We start from the raw sequence: 11,100 nt of genomic DNA, 5'->3' as shown, positions 1-11,100 counted from the left end.
AAATAGAATGGTTAAGATTGAAATTTGGACACATGCTGCTGGCCCGAGAATTTTCGGTTTCTTTGGTTGCACCCCCCCACCTCCACAATGGTTGCATAGGTGCACTGGAACAATCCTTCCTAAAACGCATTAAACTTTAGTTTACAAAGACGTGAAACTCACCGAGTGGTCTGGGGTGTTCACTGATAAGCTCACAAAAATCGCTGCAAAAGATGCTTTCCAACAGGTTTTATCGTAGTTTTTGTAGTAGTGAACTCCATTGACTTGTATTGGATGTGCTGTGAGGTACGGTATACCGGAGTTGGACAAAAACTATGATAAAACCTGTTGGAAAGCATCTTTTGCAGCGATTTTTGTGAGCTTATCAGTGAACACCCCAGACCACTCGGTGAGTTTCAGGTCTTTGTAAACTAAAGTTTAATGCGTTTTAGGAAGGATTGTTCCAGTGCACCTATGCAACCATTGTGGAGGTGGGGGGGTGCAACCACAGAAACTGAAAATTCTCGGGCCAGGAGCATGTGTCCAAATTTCAATCTTAACCATTCTATTTCATCAGAGCAGGGCTTTAAGTGTAAAATACCGAACTTGTCCTTTAAGCAATATCACACGAGTGCTGTTTTTTCCCGAATAGCACAAGTACAAATGGGATATTGATGTTACACAACAGGTCAATAAATACAAAGTTAATATTGTGTTATAGCCTATTTTAGGCACAGTATTTACCGTTTTGTTATTGTCTCAATTTTGCCAACAGAAATATTACCTGTAAAGCCAGAGCAGAACTGCTGTGCGTCTCCGAGCAACACATTTCTGAACGAATCCGCATTCTGAGCAAATCAATCGGTAAACCAATTATTTAATGGTCCATTCATAAAGAGAGCCATTTACTTCATTCCTGAATGAATCAGTCGTTTGAACGAATCGAATGACTCAATGACTTACTCGTTTAGACATTTTCTGACACCTACTGGCAGTTTTAGTTATTTAAAGGTGCTCTGTGTAACTTTTCTACTAAAATGAATCCTTTTTTTTATTGCCTGTGTGTGAAGGGGTTGTAATCACACATTAAAATTATCCACTTGTCGAGTTTTGCTATTACTTCTGAAGGCCAGTATTCCTATTTCTATGTGAAGTCTCCGGGTCGGATTTACCGCGAAATCCAACGGATGTGACGTGCATGCGCGCTCCCGAGCCTCTCTCCTTATATACAGTCTATTGTAGACGGTCAGGGCGTTACGTCCGGTTAAAGGCGCACGTTTTTCGGCTTATATCTCAGTCAATCTTTGATCAATATTCCCAAGACTCTAATCGTTCGTAGTGCTGGACGGGGCCTTTCGAACGAGCCCACCCCCGAGGTCCAACTCGCCCGGCTCCCCGAGTTATAGCCGTTCGAAATCGGGGGTCCCAGCGAACGGCGATCCGGTAGGGGGCATCCCCGAGGCCCGCCACTCTAGCGCTCGGGCAAGGGTTCCCCTGGGACCTCCTCCCCCGAATTTGAGCTCTCTGGGTCTTTGCGTTCCAGAGATACGAGCGATTTTCTTCTGAGGTCGTGACGTCACCGCCGTCCGCAATTTTGCAGTGCGCCCGATGGTTTTCTGCTAATATCTCCGCGAAAACACCACCAAAAACTATGGAACTTATATGGTTCTTTTCAGCTCGACTAGATGGTCCCAACGAGCGCGGTGCTCGCCGAATCCGTCAAGTATTCGCCGAGATATTTGCGTAATAGACGGTATTGTCTATGAGTTCGAGCACGAGCGCTCTTGTAAAATTTGGTTGCAATCTGAAACATCACCACTAGAGGCCGCTAAAAGTTACGTAGAGCACCTTTAAAGAACCACTTTATTAAAAAAAAAATAAAAAAAAGTTTGCCCACAACTTTAAATTCTGTTTATTTACATTTACTCACCCTCATGTCATTTCAAACCTGTATGACTTTTTTTTCTTTTGCGGAACATAAAAGAGGATCTTTTGAATGATGTTGGTAACCAAACCATCTCTGGTCTGTAAATATATTTAAATATTTCTTTCTAAAACTACTTTTTATAATGTCTATTTGATGTTTTTCTCATTTAACACAATAATGACTTTAGAATTATCTTTTGGGTATCTATTTCTTAGCCAAATTTGATGTGCGATTAATTTGCAATTAATTAATCCGCACATCATGTAGTTGATTAGATTAAAAAAAATTAATTGCTTGACAGCTCTAATATATACAACTCCTTGCTTGTCATAAAGTTGTAAACTTAGTAATGGCTCTGAATGATTCACTGACTCAGTGTGTCTGAATCAAACACCTATCTCACAAGTGAGTTTGAGAATCTTCTTGACTGACTCATTAAAAAGAACAGCTTTACAAGAATCATTCAAAGTGACTTTTCAATTACTGTTGCAGATTTATTTTTTGTCATATTTACAGCTATTTTTGTCACAGTCTGAAGTCCTGACGCTAGTCCAACAATGTTTTCTAGCTCTGCACGGATTTGTATGATTTCAATTAAAGCTTGGCTAAAATCCCCTTTTCCCATGTGTAGTGAAACTCTGGATGCCAAAATATTACACATATTACAAAGTACTGTTGCAATGAGTGAACACAAAACCCTCTGTCCCAGAGGGACATGTCTGTTCTGCTAATCAATTCAATACAAATTAAAACACTCAGCAAAATAACACAAACTTTGATATGTGCTGGTCGTGAGGATGTACGCCAAAACTAAGAAAGAAAAGAAAAAGCATGGCAGAACGGAATGAGTATTGTTTTAGAATAAACATGAAGGCAAAACAGCTTTCCGCGGATCACTTATCGTTTCACAGCACCATGGGACAAGCTAATGAAATGTCATCAGAGCTAAATGGAAGCTAAGTGGAGGGGAAAGAGTTGAATATTCACGTTCATTTAGATGACAGCTGGGGGAGCCCAGTCATTCATCACACATTGATATTCATTGCATTCTGCAACCCTCTCATCCCCTCCTTCGTCCTCTGCCATGACAATCAACAGCCTTAGCACCTTTTGTTTTAATTTAATTAAAGGTGTGATTGCCAGGGTGAAAACTTCATTTGCACACATGCAGAGGAGAAAAAAGAAATAGGAAGGGTCATAAGGAGAAAAGAAAGAACAATTAGTCCAAACTAACGAAAAATTGGTCAAAAGGGCACAAGGGTCAATGACATAAAATAAAAAAATATTTTAAAATTAAGAAAATCTAGTATAAAACATGTACTCTTTGTATTCATGTTGGTTTTGAAAAACATTACATTTTCATAAGTTAAGAAAAAAAATATTTTATGACTATTTAAAATGTAATTTTAATCAATGGTTTAAGAAAATGTCAAATGTGTAATGTAAATTTCTAAATATATACCATCTATTCATAAATATATATTTTTCTTCCCTCAAGTTATTGGGGAGTCACACAACATGACATTTTACAACCAGAACCTATTAATAAAGCTTTTTTTCATTATTATATCAGAACAGTTGTTGTATCACCTTGACATTTTGACTTGCACCAAAAGATAAAACGAATTAAAAAAAAATCTAAATCATAGAAGAGTTGTATAAAAGTCATTGCATACATTTTTAATAAATGAATAGACAACAAAAATAATATTAGTGCCATGCCTTTAGCCCAAAACAAAAGGAACATCACATTTGTTCCCTGGTTAGAAAAAAAAAGTAACTGTGGTCCTGCAATGGTGCTTGAATACAGATGCACACTCCATGCACGACAAAGGTGCAGCAGGTAGGGAATAATGAGTTGATTTGAGATTCAGTCCTGGTTCTCCTCTCTGCTCAGGCCCCCAGGCTTCACTCTCTCTCTCCCTCATCTCAGCTAGCTGTACAGTAGGACAGGCTTATCTTGAGAGGGACCTCTGTGCAGCCAAAGGCTCCTGGCCTGCCCTGATTAAAGGAGCACAGCTTTTTACCCATGCTGAGGCTAGATCAATGCTGAGATGCTTTCAGCCTGCCTATATGAATTTCAATTTTTCCATATCTTAGTTCTCGCCTTGTTGCACTGTTAGATCATTATTAGGGGAGCTGGTCCTAGTCAAGCTGTGTGCCATTAAGCAAATGAAGCTGGCCTGGTGAGGATGAGTGGCATCTTGTTCTCTTTTCTTTTTTAACAGGGCACTAAAGAGCTGTCATCTTTATCTTTTATCTCAGAGCTCACCGGTGCTTCTTTCTTCCGATGACCTGCAGATGTGTGGAGTAGCAAAGGAGTACGGGCTCTATGTGTATGCTTTCCCATGAGTCATTCTGTTTAACATTAAGCTGTGGCTATACCCAATAAACTGCACTTACAAAACGAAAATGGCTAATCAATTCTTGTGTTAATGAAGTCAATGGCCTGACAGATAATGCCAATCATAAGACAATTGCAATGACAATAGTCCTAGTCAAATACAAGGTCACTTGCTTGCTAAACATTCCTACTAACAAGAGTCAAATATTTTCCTAACGGAGTACATGCTGTGTTGTTCACACCACAAGCACTATTATGGTGGTAAGGCTGCCCAAGGTTTGCCTTCAACTGTTGGTTAACAGGTTGGGAACAACAAACTAGTGGTTTAGGGACATTTACATATTGTATTATCATCCGTCTTGGGTGATCCCATCTCAAGTGGTCAGCTCTAAATACAGGTGTAAATGGGGTCCAAAACATTTGTTATCTGAAACTCAAACCACATTTGAAGCTAGTATTTTCCTATTAAAAACACCATGGAATTAAAATATCATCCCCTTCCTTTTGCAATGACATCTCTTCTCTAGTGATGTGTTTTTCGACACGAGAGAAAGACAAACGGTCAGTGTCAATCACATGAGATCACAGCAATAGCAAACCACAACAATCCAAATGGCTGACAACAATCCAATTAATTCCTGATGGACAAAATGAAGTCCTGAGGCCTGCACTACATTTTGTCTGGTTTGAAAAGCCATTTCACTCGGATACACATCACAATAGTGAAGAAAAGACCTTTGCAACTTCCATTTCATGCTGACTTAAATATAGCAAACATCACAGATATCAATCAATCAACCATTGAGTTTAAAGGGATACTCCACTGTTGAGTTTTACCGTTTTTGAATCCATTCAGCCGATCTCCAGTTCTGGCGGTACCACTTTTAGCATAGCTTAGCATACATCACTGAAGTGGACAAGACCATTAGCATTTCTCAAAAAAAAATGACCAAAGAGTTTCAATATTTTTCCTATTTAAAACTTGACTCTTAGTTACATCGTGCACTAAGACCGACGGAAAATGTAAAGTTGCGATTTTCTAGGCTGGTATGGCTAGGAACTATACTCTCATTCCTGCGTAATAATCAAGAAACTTCACTGCCGTACCATGAGAGCAGCAGGCGTAGTGATATGACGCAGCGCCTGAAAATAGTTCCGTTGTGTTGAAGGAAGGTGGCCTATTTTCAGGCGCTGCGTCATATCACTACGCCTGCTGCACTCATGGTACGGCAGTAAAGTTTCTTGATTATTACGCAGGAATGAGAGTATAGTTCCAAGCCATATCAGCCTAGAAAATCACAACTTTACATTTTCCGTCGGTCTTAGTCCACGATGTAACTACAGAAGAGTCAAGTTTTAAATAGGAAAAATATCGAAACTCTTTGGTCATTTTTTTTTTAGAAATGCTAATGGTCTTGTCCACTCCAATGATGTATGCTAAGCTATGCTAAAAGTGGTACCGCCAGAACCGGAGATCGGCTGAATGGATTCAAAAACGGTAAAACTGAACAGTTTAACTCTGGGGGAGTTGTAAAATGAGCCTATTTCCAAAAAAAGTGGAGTATCCCTTTAAAAAAAAAAGGTCTGACCACAAAATTTGGAAAATCCTACATCCACATTAAAGGATAAGTTCACTTTAAAATGAAAATTAGCCCATGATTTACTCACCCTCAAGCCATAGGTGTATATGACTTTCTTCTTTCGGACGAAAACAAAAGTTATATAAAAAAATATTCTGGCTCTTCCAAGTTTTATAATGGCAGTGGATTGCAACCAACAGATTGAAGCTCAAAAACGTGCATCCATCCATCGTAAACAACCTCCAAACGGCTCCTGTGGGTTTATAAAGGCCTTCTGAAGCAAATAGATGAGTTTGTGTAAGAAATATATTCATATTTAACACGTTTACAAAGTAAAATTCTAGCTTCCGGCCAAATGGCCATATGCAGTGTACTTGCCCCTAATGCGCAATTTACAAAATTTATGACGTCAGAAGTGGCGTAGTGCGTCATGGCATAGCGTAAATATCAGCAGTCCATCGCATTACTCGCATAAGTTGTGCTTTACACTTAAGTGGAATATGTTAGTTTGACCGGAAGCTAGTTGTTTTACTTTATAAAGTTTTAAACATGAATATTTTTCTTACACAAACTCATCGTTTTGCTTCAGAAGGCCTTTACCCCCTGGAGCCGTTTGGAGTTCGTTTACGATGGATGGGTGCAGTTTTTGAGCTTCAATCTGTTGGTTGCAATCCACTGCCATTATAAAACTTGGAAGAGTCAGAATATTTTTTTATATAATTCCGATTGTATTCGTCTGCATGAAGAAAGTCCTATACACCTAGGATGGCTTGAGGGTGAGTAAACCATGGGCTAGTTTTCATTTAAGAGTGAACTTCTCCTTTAAAACCTCATGGGATTTCTGGGTGGGCTATGCCTACATGCAGAGATCATGGGTAGGCCTAATCATTTGCTAAATGAATAAATGCGAATTTAAAGCTGCAGTCCGTAGCTTTTTTGGGGTTAAAAATTATCCAAAATACATTGAGAAAATACATAACCAGCCAGTGTTCAAAACTATCTGCTTGCCTTAGCTCGATTCAAAGCGGTAAGCTTGTAGTAATGTTTTTAAATCCAGTGGTACTGGTGGATTTCCGCGGGAGATTCGAGCTTGTCTTTGCGTCATTATGTCACATCTGTACACATAATGAAGGAGTCTCGGCTAGAAGGCTATTGCGTGTGAGGATGTTGAAGGTGGAGATTTATAGCCTTTTCTCACAGCACTTGATATAATTAAACAACTTATCAATTTGATGGTGGAGCCAGAAAGGTTCAAACGACAATCACCAGTGACAACAGATTCACCCGCTGTAAAATGCAAAAGACTTCGTTCGGACTTCGGAGTGGCTACAGAAAAAAAGAGACTGCAACCGGACCTATGCGACAACAAGGATAATATCGGAAGGACGATGCATGTAGTCACGCAATGCTGACGTTGTCAACATTAACAATTTGAGAACAAAGTATAATTTGCACGGTTTTGCGTGATATGATAACTTATAAGCGATTGTTAGATTTAATCAGCGCGATTTACTGCAATGTCAGAACCAGAACAAAAGTGGATGTTACTTGTTCAGATGACATTTTCCGGTGAAAATTCTTATGTTGGTCATACTTCCAAAAAGAATAATCTGTGATTCTGAATGACAGTATCCACACCACAGTCTCCTCCCTCCTAAATGTAAGGAAGTACATTTTAAAACAATAAATAATATATATCCCTCTAATGAGTTTGTAATGAAAAGATTCAAGTTTGAGGTAGACAATTGTTATATTTGCAAAATTAATGTTGAAACAACTGAACACCTGTTTTATGAATGTCAACTGGCTCAGAATTTATGGAAATCTCTTCACAGCCTGTTGTCCTCCAGAGCTATAAACATAGATTTCTTTTCATATCAAAACATTCAGATGGGTGTAATCCTACAAAATAAAAATGATGAATTTTTGGTCAATAATCTAATTATAGCTACAAAATATTATATACATAAATGTCGATTTGCTAAGTCCTCCCCCTCATGGTCTGCACTTAAAAATTTACTTTTGCTGTTTCAAAACTGTCTTATAAAGGTTGAGAATTCCCAGGCTAAAAAACTGTATAATCGTTTAATAACACTTCAGATGAGCTGAGTCCCTCTTTTTGGTTTGTTTATGTTATTATTTTGTTTTAGTTTATTTTTATTGTTTTGAGTTCTTTCAATCTAGTTTGTTCTCCCTTGTCATGTGAACAGTATAGAAAATGTCTTTTCAGATGATTTGCAGGAGGTGTGACTCTTAGTTTATAATACAATAAGATTTATATTGTACATTTTGAGGATGTCATATTTTTCTTCTTTGTCAGACGTCTTTATTGTTTATTGTGATAAGAAAAAATTTCAATAAAAAAAAAAACCCCACAGTCTCCTCAAACATTGTGTTCATCCGCGCTGTGCCGTGTCGAGGGTGTTGAAGTACAACTCACGTAAAATTGATAATTCCGCGAATGACTGCAATTGCAGATTTCGAACAGAGATGGCGACAAAGAGGAAAAACTGCAGACTGCAGCTTTAAGTAAAAACCGCAGTTAGACCAAGGGGGTAATCCATCAGCCGGAAACTGAAGTCTACCCGGGAGCCGCCATTGGCTAACAAGCCTTCACCTGCTGTTAGCATTCCATTGACTCCCATTCATTTTGACGTCACTTTGACAGCGAATAACTTTACATCTGAGGCGTTTAAAGACTCAATTTGTCCATTATTTATTTCTAAAGAAACACGACAATGTATAAAAGGCTCCATTACCTTGTATCTTACGTTATGGCCCCGTAGAAGCAGTTTTTGTAAAAATAGGCTAACGATTGCGTTAGAGTTCTCAACGGGTCGGGTCGGCCCGACAAACCCGACGGGACCCGCGGGTTCGGGCCGGGTTCGGGTCGAAAATATTTGCAAATGACTCGGGTCGGGTCGGACCTCGGGCTTAATCTTTTGAATTGTACAGTGAAAGAAAAAAAAAAACATTTATTATTCATCGCTGCTGTTCACTGTAAAGAAAGTCTGGCTGCTGCGTGCAACGTGCATCGCGACGCGAGGGCAGACCTGACGCCGCTGCGTGCACGCCTTTAGCCCGGAGAAGAATTCTGCGCGCGCAAGATCACATTTTGAGCGCGCAAAAGGGCATTTCGCACGCGCGTGAACTGAGTTTTGCAGAGAAATGTTCGTCTCGCAGATAAGAAAATATTTCGAGCGAACGAAAATCAATTTTGCATTTAAAATAAGTATTTGGATGTGCGCAGACGTTCTCTTTCGCACGTGCAAAGTTTCACTTTCTTGCTCCTCTCACACCAGCCATAAGCGCTCTCGAAGCACAGACGGCTCGCGTGCTCAACACAACCCAGCGTTACAATATGCCATAATGCCAGCCAATCAGAGATGAGGTTGCTAAATTCTGATTGGCTGGATTGAAAACCAATCACAAGACTCCCTGCATCACCGACTGTGGACGAGGAAAAATACATGGTGGAAAATGTTTATGTTTAATTTGTTTAATGGCTTGAGCACTTCTATTTAAGTTCAATTGTCTACCACTCGACGATCACAGTTTATTTTTTAGCTTATTTTAAGCAAATTTTCTTTAGCTTATTTTTAATCAAAATCAAATCGTACTATTACTGTACATAATGGCATGTCCCAGTGTTTGCTATACCTCAAGAGGTAGTTCTAACTTCTAATGTAATTAACATTAGTGAAATATGAATGTGACCGAGCTGGGGTCTCAAATGTTACACATTTTCAGAAATGAAGACACTTTTCCCCTTTTAATGAAATAAGTGTGTAAAAACGGTACACCACTCACATCAGAATAAAAAAAAAAGCCATCAAATAAACGTAGAAATGCAATGTAATAACGTTAAAATAATAATCAATCTACTTCATATCCTTGGAATTATTTAAACAAAAACATTCACAGCAGATGTCATGTAAAAACAACTATCATACTAAAAAAAAATATACTGTATTTTCTTATATACAATTTTAAGATGGATAGTGTGCACATTGGGATGCAGGCTTGTTCCCCTCACTGCAAAAAAATAAAAAATCTAATTATGCGAGTAATTATATAGAAGTCTTGTGGGTCACACATCCAAGATTTTCACTTACAGTTATATTTACATATATGTTTGCATTTTTACCCACGTCTGTCTTTTTTTTTTTTTTTTTTTTTTTTTGCAGTGAGGGGAACAAGCCTGCATCCCAATGTGCACACTATCCATCCTAAAATAGTATAAAAATACAGTATATTTTTTTAGTAAGATAGTTCTTTTTTCCAGAACATCTCTGCTGTTAATGTTTTTGTTTACTTGAACTTAAATTGAAGTGTTCAATCCATTAAACAAATTAAATAAATATCTTCCACCATGTATTTTTCCCAGTCCACAGCTGCAGGGAGTCTTGTGATTGGTTTTCAAGCCAGCCAATCCGAATTTAGCAGCCTCATCTCTGATTGGGTGGAATTATGGCATATTGTAACGCTGGGTTGTGTTGAGCACGCGAGCCGTCTGTGCTTCGAGAGCGCTTATGGCTGGTATGAGAGGAGCAAGAAAGTGAAACTTTGCACATGCGAAAGAGAACGTCTGCGCACATCAAAATACTTATTTTAAATGGAAAATTGATTTTCGTTCGCTCAAAATATTTTCTTATCTGCGAGACGAACATTTCTCCTCAAAACTCAGTTCACGCGTGTGCGAAATGTCATTTTGCGTGCTCAAAATGTGATCTTGCGCGCGCAGAATTGTGAACGAATTCTTACCCCATAAGAAGATGGAGTTGGTGAAAAGTAAACTTTCTGCAGGTGAAATCACCGTTGCTCAGGGGCGGCGCGACACGTTGTGTGATTATCTCGGCAGTTTAGGACATCGCACAAGATTTGCGTCAATACAGAAAACATTTAATCACTGGATAGTTTTTTTCGTTTATTGAAATGTGGTTTATGTCAGCTGGATGGGCGGAATGTGTGAGACGTGAGAGTGCGCGCGCGCCGGCGCGCGGCCGGGGCTCTCTCTCTGCGTCAAGCGCAGCAGTCATTCTACATACATCACTCACCGATCAAAAGGGTGGCGTCGGGCCGCGGGTCGGGTTCGGGCAGATAATTCATGTTGATGTGTCGGGTTACATCGGGTCCGGGCTTTAAAAGCCACGGGCCGGGTCGGGTCGGGTTGTAATTTTCAGGCCCGTTGAGAACTCAAAGGGCCGTTACATAGTCAACGCGAGCAACGCGAGCAAGCAACGCGAGCGACGCGAGCTACGCGCTCCTTT

The sequence above is a fragment of the Rhinichthys klamathensis genome, unplaced genomic scaffold, assembly GCF_029890125.1.
Source record: "Rhinichthys klamathensis goyatoka isolate OS25496 unplaced genomic scaffold, OSU_Roscu_1.1 h1tg000177l_1, whole genome shotgun sequence".
NCBI classification, from domain to species: Eukaryota; Metazoa; Chordata; class Actinopteri; order Cypriniformes; family Leuciscidae; genus Rhinichthys; species Rhinichthys klamathensis.
The sequence above is the reverse complement of the archived record's forward strand: the minus strand, read 5'-3'. Positions refer to the sequence as shown.